General features: G+C 46.3%; 1 long non-coding RNA gene across 1 annotated transcript in view; it reads left to right on the forward strand.

Moving 5' to 3' along the window:
• The window catches only part of LOC108315397, a 45,384-nt gene that overhangs the window by 12,600 nt on the left and 23,558 nt on the right, over positions 1 to 9,226 (forward strand). The window contains exon 2 of the long non-coding RNA XR_005202822.1: positions 400 to 568. This is a non-coding gene — a long non-coding RNA (uncharacterized LOC108315397). The remainder of the gene's footprint in view (positions 1 to 399; positions 569 to 9,226) is intronic.

Below are 9,226 nucleotides of genomic sequence, written 5' to 3' on the forward strand. Positions count from 1 at the left end.
GGGAGGCTGAGGCAGAAGAACCCCTTGAACCCGGGAGGCAGAGGTTGCAGTGAGCCGAGTTCGCACCACTACACTCTAGCCTGGGCCACAAGAGTGGAACTCTTTAAAAAAAAAAAAAAAAAAAAAAAAGAGAGAGAGAGAGAAGACATGTAGGGGCATATAGCTATGCATCAATAGAAGCAGAGATTGCAGTGATGCAATTGGTACTTGCTAGGGAGGCCAGGATTCCTGGCAAACACCAGAAGCTGGAGGATTGCAGGAAGGATTCTTCCCTACAGGTTTTGCAGGGGAGCATGACACTGCCAGCACCTTCATTTTGGCCTTCCAGCCTCCAAAACTGTGAGGCAACACATTTCTGTCATTTTAAGTCACCCAATTTGTGATACTTTGTTATTGCAGCCCTGGAAAATGAATCCAGATGGGATTGAGACTTTGGCCTGCTGAGCCCGAGCAAGCGTGGTTTTCCCGTTGATGTCGCCCTGCAGACATGACCTGGACAGAGCTACTTGGGAGGCTGGGATCACACCATCCATGCTCACATGCTCTCTGGAGCCCTCCTGAGCACATGGTAAGATAGTCATCCACAGTCATGTGGAGAAGTGGGATGCTGCTTGGAAAGCTTCTAAAATGGAGCAGACTCCTACCCAGGAGGAAACCAGACTCCTGCCTGGAGGGACTCTTTACACCCCATGATTTTATAAAGAAAGAAAATAGATGAGGTGTTGTCGTCAGCCCCATAGAAGCAGAACCTGAGTCAGGGATTCTTACGCAAGGGAGTTATTGAGAAAGGGCTCCCAGCAAAAAAAAACTTTTTCCTTTTCATCCAGGGAAAAGGAAAAGGTCAAGCAAAAATGAGATCTCATGCAAAATTGTTTAGAGGCTATGTTTAGCCTGACTTCGCATTGGCAATACATTATTGAATATAACATTATCACCATAAACAACAAAAGTAAAAATAGGCAAGTGTGAATAGCTCAAACTAAAAAAAAAAAAAAAAAAAAAAAGGAAAAAGGAAACAAGAAAAAAAAAAGTGGGAGGCCATGCATGGTGGCTCACATCTGTAATCCCAGCAGGTTGGGAGGCCGAGGCGGGTGGATCGCCTGAGGTCAGGAGTTCAAGACCAGCTTGGCCAACATGGTGAAACCCCATCTCCACTAAAAATACAAACATTAGTGGGCATGATGTAATCCCAGCTATGAAGGAGGCTGAGGGGGGAGAATCATTTCAACCCAGGAGGTGGAGGTGGCAGTCATCCTGCCACTGCACTCCAGCCTGGGCAGTAAAGGGAGCCTCCATCTCAAAAAAATGAAATAAATTAATAATAGGGGGAAAAATGGGATGAAAGGATCGTGCAGGAGGCTCTGATACTAAAATAGGGTGTGGGCTGCCTCTCCCAGATCCCAGACGCCTCAACAGGCAGGGATGATGGCCAAAGATAAACAGGGAAGAGATTTTTTAAATTGTGATCAAATATATAAAATATAACATTTGCCATTTCAATCATTTAAAAATAGTTGAGTGACATTAAAGTACATTCATATTGCGCCATTGTCACCACCATCCATCTCTAGAACTGTTTTCACCTTCCCAGACTGAAACTCCACACCCATTAAACAGTCACTTCCCACCGCCTCACACCCCAGCCTGCAGTAACCACACTCTATTTCTGTCTCAGTGAACTTGACAACTCTAAGTCCTTCACATAAGTGGAATCATACACTATCTGTCCTTTTCTGACTGGTTTATTTCACTTAGATAATGTCCTCGAGGTTCGTCTGCATTGTGTGTGTTGGAATTTCTTCCTCTTTGAAGGCTGAATAATATTCCACTGTATACACGGTGCTGTGTTTATCCACATCTGTTGATGGACGCTTGGGTTCCCTCCATCTTTGAGTTGTTGTGAATGATGCTGCTGTGTATGTGAGTGTACAAATATCTGTTCAAGTCTCTGCTTTCAGAAGTGGAATTGCTGGATCATAGGGGAATTCTATTTTTATTTAATTAAATTCATGATTTTTTTGAGATAGAATCTTACTCTTGTCACCCAGGCTGGAGTGCAGTGGCACAATCTCAGCTCACTTCAACCTCCTCCTCCTGGGTTCGAGTGATTATCCTGTCTCAGCGTCCTGAGTAGCTGAGATTACAGGCACCTGCCACCATGTCTGGCTAATTTTTTTGTATTTTTAGTAGAGACGGGGTTTCATCATGTTGGCCAGGCTGGTCTCAAACTCCTGATCTTGGGTAATCCACCCACCTTGTCCTCCCTAAGTGCTAGGATTACAGGTGTGAGCCACCGCGTCTAGCCTGGTAATTCTACATTTAATCATTGAGAAGCTGCCACACTGTTTTCCATAGCAGTTGTCCCATTTTACTTTCCCACTAGCAACGCACAATGGTTCTAATTTCTCCACATTTTGGCCAATACTTGTTCTTTTTTTTTTTTTTTTTTTAATTAGTTGTGAATTGATAATTCACTGTGGTTTTGATTTTCATTTTCCTTATGATTTGTTTTAAAGACAGGGTTTCTCCATGTTGGTCAGGCTGGTCTCAAACTCCCAACATCAGGTGATCTGCCCGCCTTGGCCTCCCAAAGTGCTGGGATTGCAGGCATAAGCCACTGTGCTCAGCCCTCTTTCCTTTTATTTTATTCAGAGACAGGGTCTTGCTCTATCACTCAGACTGAAGTGCAGTGGTGTGATCATAGCTCATTGCAGCCTCCACCTCCTGGGTTCAAGTGATCCTTCCACCTCAGTCTCCTGAGTAGCTGGGACTACAGGCATGTACCACCATGCCCAGCTAAGTTTTAAGTCTTTTGTAGAGACGATGTCTTGCTATGTTACCCAACTATTCTCAAGCTCCAGGCTTCAAGCAATCCTTCTGCCTCAGCCTCCAATGGTGTTGGGATTACAGGCATGAGCCATCATGCCTGGCCTTCTGGTCTTTTTTATTATAAAAATCTTAGTAAGATTTACCATTATAGCAATCTTAGTAAGTATGAAGTTGTATCTCACTGTAGTTTTGATTTCCATTTCCCTAATAATTAGCAGTGTGGAACATCTCTTCATGTGCTTATTGGCCACCTGTATATCTTCTTTGGATAAATGCCTATTTAAGTATTTCATCCATTTTTAATTCCATTGTTTGTTTTGTTATTCTTTAATTGTAAGAGTTCTTTATATATTCTGCATATTAACTGCTTATCAAATTTAAGATTTGCAAATGTTTTTTCCCATTCCAAAGGTTGCCACTCTATTGATAGTATTCCTTGCACAAAGGTTTTAAATTTTGATGTAGATGAATTATCAATTTTTTCTTTGGTTACCTGTGCTTTTGGTGTTATATCTAAGAAATCATTAAGAAATCCAATGTGATGAAGCTTTTTCCTGTATTTTCTTCTAAGAGTTTCATAGTTTTAGCTCTTACATTTAGGTTTTTGACCCATTTTTGGTTAATGTTAGTGTATGGTATGAGGTAGGGGTCCAACCTCACTCGTTAGCATGTGGAATTCAGTTTTACCAGCGCCATTTTTTTTTTTTTTTGAGACAGAGTCTCACCCTGTCACCCACGCTGAAGTGCAGTAGTGCCACCATGCCCAGGTAATTTTGTATTTTTAGTATAGTAGAGACGGGGTTTCTTCATGTTGATCAGCCTGGTCTTGGGCTCCCGACCTCAGGTGATCCAACCGCCTCAGCCTCCCAAAGTGCTGGGATTACAGGTGTGAGCCACCATGCCTGGCTGAAATTAATTATATATTTTTAAAAAGCTCTCCACACTTCGGGAGGCTGAGGCAGGCAGATCACTTAAGACCAGGAGTTGGAGACCAGCCTGGCCAAAACGGCGAGACCTCTGTCTCTACTAAAAATACAAAATCAGCCAGGTGTGGTGGCCAGCGCCTGTAATCCCAGCTACATTACAGGCTGAATTACAAGAATTGCTTGAACCCGGGAAGCGGAGGTTGCAGTGAGCCAAGATCCTACCACTGCACTCCAGCCTGGGTGACAGAGTGAGACTTTGTATCCAGGAAAAAAAAGCTCTCCAAAAGAAGGGAATAAAATGAAAAGTAACACATTTTCCCCCTTTAATGCTCCCCAGCTGCAAAGGGAAGCACTGATAACAGCTTATTTTGTCTCCTCCCAATTCCATTTTGAAACTTAACTTTTTCTGTGTGGTAAAGAACATATGACATAAAAGTTACCATCTCAACCTTTTTTTTTTTTTTCTGAGACGGAGTCTTGCTGTGTCCACCAGGCTGGAGTACAGTGGCATGGTCTCCGCTCACTACAGCCTCCACCTCCTGGGTTCAAGCAATTCTCCTGCCTCAGCCTCCCGAGTAGCTGGGATTACAGGCATGTGCCACCATGCCTGGCTACTTTTTGTTTTTTTTGTTTTTTTTTGAGACGGAGTTTCGCTCTTGTTACCCAGGCTGGAGTGCAATGGCGCGATCTCGGCTCACCGCAACCTCCACCTCCCGGGTTTAGGCAATTCTCCTGCCTCAGCCTCCTGAGTCGCTGGGATTACAGGCACGTGCCACCATGCCCAGCTAATGTTTTGTAGTTTTAGTAGAGACGGGGTTTCACCATGTTGACCAGGATGGTCTCGATCTCTCGACCTCGTGATCCACCCGCCTCGGCCTCCCAAAGTGCTGGGATTACAGGCTTGAACCACCGCGCCCAGCTACTTTTTGTATTTTTAATAGAGACAGGGTTTCACCATGTTGGCCAGGGTAGTCTTGAACTTTTGACCTCGTGATCTGCCCACCTTGACCTCCTGAAGTGCTGGGATTCCAGGCATGAGCCACCGTGCCCAGCCCATTAATCATTTTTAAGTTTAGAATTCAGTAGTGTTATAATCACATTGTTGTACAATCAATTTCCAGAACATTTTCATCTTGCAAAGCTGAAACTCTATACCCATTAAACAACCCCCCTCATTTCCCCCTCCCCCCAGTCCTGACAGCCACCCTTCTTTCTGTTTCTATGAGTTGGAACAACTTACTTTTTTTAACTTAACAGTACGTCTTTCCATATGGGTACATAAGCTCTAGCTCATTATTCATCAACTGTCTAGTGGCTTAGCTGATATTTAACCCATCTCCCATCAGGGATGTGAAGGTTATTTCCAGCTTTTGACTGTTATACAAAAATGCTGTCATGCCAGGGTTAAGCCCCAGAACCATGAGACCAAAGGGTATACACTTGTATTGTCCCAAATTGCTGCTCAAAAAGTCATACCAGTCAATGCTCCCACCCACGGAGGAGGAGGGGGCTCTTCCCCCTGCACAGAGATCAGGTTCTTCCCAATGTAAATCAACAAGTAAATATTGTGTCATCCCAGGGACACGCAGGACCAAGCCTTGAAAGGAGGGGTCAGTGACTCCCCTCTGTGGTGATTTCCCCGGGAGAAGCTGGGAAAGGAGCAGGCCGAAAACAAGAGAATCAGTGCAGCGTGATGTATGCACAGGAGGAAGTCTAATTCAAAAGCCATGTAATGAGTGGACTTGGAAGAAGCTCGTTGCTGTGGCAACCTGACTCCCCTGCTGCCAAGAACGGGTTTTCTTCTTTCTTCTACACCTGGCAGGAGCTCCTTTTCCTCCACATTACTTGAGAAAGAAAGAGCTTGGCATTCTTTTACTGAGGTCAATGCACTATTTCTCTTGGTGACCGTCACTGAGAGAGCATGTGCCCCCTACAGGTGAGGACCTGGCTGAGCCCTGCCCCACGGTGGGTGGACAGGCACCCAGTGTCTGGACTACAACACTGATGTCATGGGCCACGCCAACCTGGGCTGCCTTTTCTGATATTTCCCAGAGGTGCCAGGTAGGCCAAGCCCCCAAGGAGACTGTTCTGTTTCCTTTACAAGAAAAGCTTTTCTAGATTTTTGTTTAAGAACACCAAAGTTCTGGCCAGGTATGGTGGCTCATGCCTCTAATTCCAGAATTTCAGGAGGCAGAGGTGGGAGGATCACTTGAAGCCAGGAGTTCAAGACCAGCCTGGGCAACATAATAAGGCCCTGTCTCTATAAAAACAAACAAACAAACAACAAAAAATACCAAAGTTCAAGGGCCCGGTGACCTTGCTTGAGCAAGCCTCTTAAACCTGTTCAGGTTTGAAGTTACTTTGCTTCTCCCGGGGCATTTAACCTTGAAAATGCTGACTGATTCAGACATAGGCTCATGCCTGTTTATTTAAAAAAAAAAAAATGCTGATTGAGGTGGGGCACGGTGGCTCACACCTATAATCCCAGCACTTTGCGGGGCCGAGGCGAGTGAATCACCTGAAGTCAGGAGTTTGAGACCAGCCTGGCCAACATGGTGAAACCCCGACTCTACTAAAAATATAGAAATTAGCTGGGCGTGGTGGTGGGTACCTATAATCTCAGCTGCTTGGGAGGCTAAGGCAGGAAAATCGCTTGAACCTGGGAGGCAGAGGTTGCAGTGAGCCGAGACTGTGCCATTGCAATTTTTTTTGTATTTTTAGTAGAGCTGGGGTTCCACCATGTTGGCCAGGCTGGTCTAGAACTCCTGACCTCAGGTGATCCACCCGCCTCAGCCTCCCAAAGTGCTGGGATTACAGACATGAGCCACCGTGCCCAGCCCCCATTTTTATAAGAATGAAATCAAAGGCTCTGGCTCCACAGGCTTAAGTGATTTGCCTAAGATCTTAGTGCAGGAATATGAACCCAGGTCTGCTTCATCTCAAGGTCATGCCCCTCCACCACTGTGAGGTCATTCGGATGAGCAAACCAGGCAGGAGAGGGATCATCCCTTCTCTTGATATGAGGGCAGCCAATCATTAAATCTCCCCCTAAGCGAGGAGGGCTGTAGGAACTTGATCTCCTGCCTCACCTGAAGGTCCCCTTGTCCTCAGAACTTCCACCTCCCTCCTTCAACCAGGCAGTGGGATATAGCAGGGAAAGCATAGTGTGGAGCCAGATAGACCCAGGTTCAAATCCATGCACACTGTGGACTCCCGGATTCTGTCCTTGGCATCCTTTTTTTTTTTTTTTTTTTTTTTGAGACGAAATTTTGTACCAAGTTTTAAAATCGGGAGGTATGAGACTTCCAACTTTGTTCTTCTTTCACAAGATTTTTTTTTTTGCTATTGAGGGTTCCTTGAGTTTTCATATGAAAACAGCAACTCCGTCATTTTGTTCTCATAAAGACAGGGTCTCACTATGTTGCCAAGGCTAGTCTTGAACTCCTGGGTTCAAGTGATCCTCTCAAAGAGCTGGGATTACAGGCATGAGCCACTATGCCCAGCCCTTGTTTTATCTGAAGAATGCTGAGGACTGCCAGGGGCAGTGGCTCACGCCTATAATCCCAGCACTCTGGGAGACTGAGGTGGGTGGGACTCCTTGAGCGCAGGAGTTCAAGACCAGCCTGGGCAACATGGTAAGACCACATGTCTGCAAAAAATAAACAAAATTAGCCAGACATGGTGGCACGAGCTTGTGGTCCAAGCTCCTCTGGAGGCTGAGGTCAGAGGGTCACTTGAGCCGGGAGGTAGTGAGCCATGATGGCACTACTGTACTCCGGTACAGCCTGGGTGACACAGCAAGACCCTGTCTCAGAGAGAAAGAAAAGAACGCCGAGGGCTATGGGGAGGACTAAGTAAACTGAAGAGAAGGATTCCTGCCTTCTGTATTAACCTCAACCAGCCCAGGCTGAGCACAGTGGCTCACGCCTGTAATCCCCACACTTTGGGAGCCAAGGTGGAAGGATCACTTGAGGTCAGGAGTTTGACACCAGCCTAACCAACGTGGTGAAACCCCATCTCTACTAAAAGTACAAAAAAATCAGCCAGGTGTGGTGGCACACCCCTGTAATTATAGCTACATGGGAGGCTGAGGCAGGATAATCGCTTGAGCCTGGAAGGCAGAGATTGCAGTGAGCAGAGATTGTGCCACTGCATTCCAGTCTGGGTGATGGAGCAAGACTCTGTCTCAAAAAAAAAAAGCCTGTCTCTACCCAGCAGTTTAGGAGACTTGTCTCCTTCTGAGCTCTCTTTTCTGGGTTCTCCTAAAGCTTCCTTCTGTTGCCCCCAGGGTATATAAAGATGTTAACCTTGCATTTGATTTCTCTACATCTCATCCCAGAGGCAGCTGTGCCTGGGGCCATTCCTGGGGGACTCTCGTCCCACTCACACATTTACTCTCCTCCTCCGGCCCGGCACCCCTTTTCTACATGCCTGTCGCCTCCAGCCAGGCCTCGGAAACCTTGCTCTGTTTCCCCAGGCTTCGGAGCTCGGCCTGGGTAACGGTGGCATGTGTAGCAGCACTGCAGATTAATTACAAGGAAAGGCGCATGGAGACATGTTGCTTTTCTGTTTCCTGCAGCTGATCTGCTGAGCCCTGAGCCCCTGCCTCTCCGCGGGGAAGTGGGAAGAAACCCTCATCACTGCACTGCAGTTGGTCTCGGTTTAGATAGCCTCTCCGTCAATGACTCAAGTCTCTGTAAATACTCCGGGTTTGTTGTTGTTGTTGTTTGTTGAGACATTTTGTGAGAGGCACAGAAAAAAAAAAAGAGATGGAGCCTCACTCTGTCACCCAAGCTGGAGTGCACGGGGGAGGATCTCAGCTCACCGCAACCTCTGTCTCCCAGGTTCAAGCAATTCTCCTGCCTCAGTGATTCTCGTGTCTCAACCTCCCAAGTAGCTGGGATTATAGGCACCCGCCGCCATGCCTGGCTACTTTTTGTATTTTGAGTAAAGACAGGGTTTCCCCATGTTGGCCAGGCTGGTCTCAAACTCCTGACCTCAGGTGATCTGCCCACCTTGACCTCCCAAAGTGCTGGGATTATGGGTGTGAGCCACCGTGGCCAGCCTAAGTAGTCAGTTTTTAAAGTGTCCTCTGTTTTCTACTGCCACTCTCCATGATGATGTGGCCAGGTCCATGGCGTGGTCCTAAGTGGGCCTTTTGTTTTGTTTGGCTTTCCTTCTTTCTTTCCTTCCTTCCTTCCTTCCTTCCTTCCTTCCTTCCTCTCTTTCTCTCTTTCTCTCTTTCTCTCTTTCTTTCTTTCTTTCTTTCTTTCTTTCTTTCTTTTCTTGAGACAGAGTCTTGCTCTGTCACCCAGGCTAGAGTGCAGTGGTACAATCATAGCTCACTTCAGCCTCAATATCCTGGGTTCCAGCGATCCTCCCATCTCAGCCTCCCAAGCAACTGGAACCACAAGCACACGCCACCACACTCAGCTAATTTTTCACACGCAGCTAATTTTTTTTTTTTTTTT

Source organism: Cebus imitator, unplaced genomic scaffold (assembly GCF_001604975.1).
Source record: "Cebus imitator isolate Cc_AM_T3 unplaced genomic scaffold, Cebus_imitator-1.0 Scaffold170, whole genome shotgun sequence".
NCBI classification, from domain to species: domain Eukaryota; kingdom Metazoa; phylum Chordata; class Mammalia; order Primates; family Cebidae; genus Cebus; species Cebus imitator.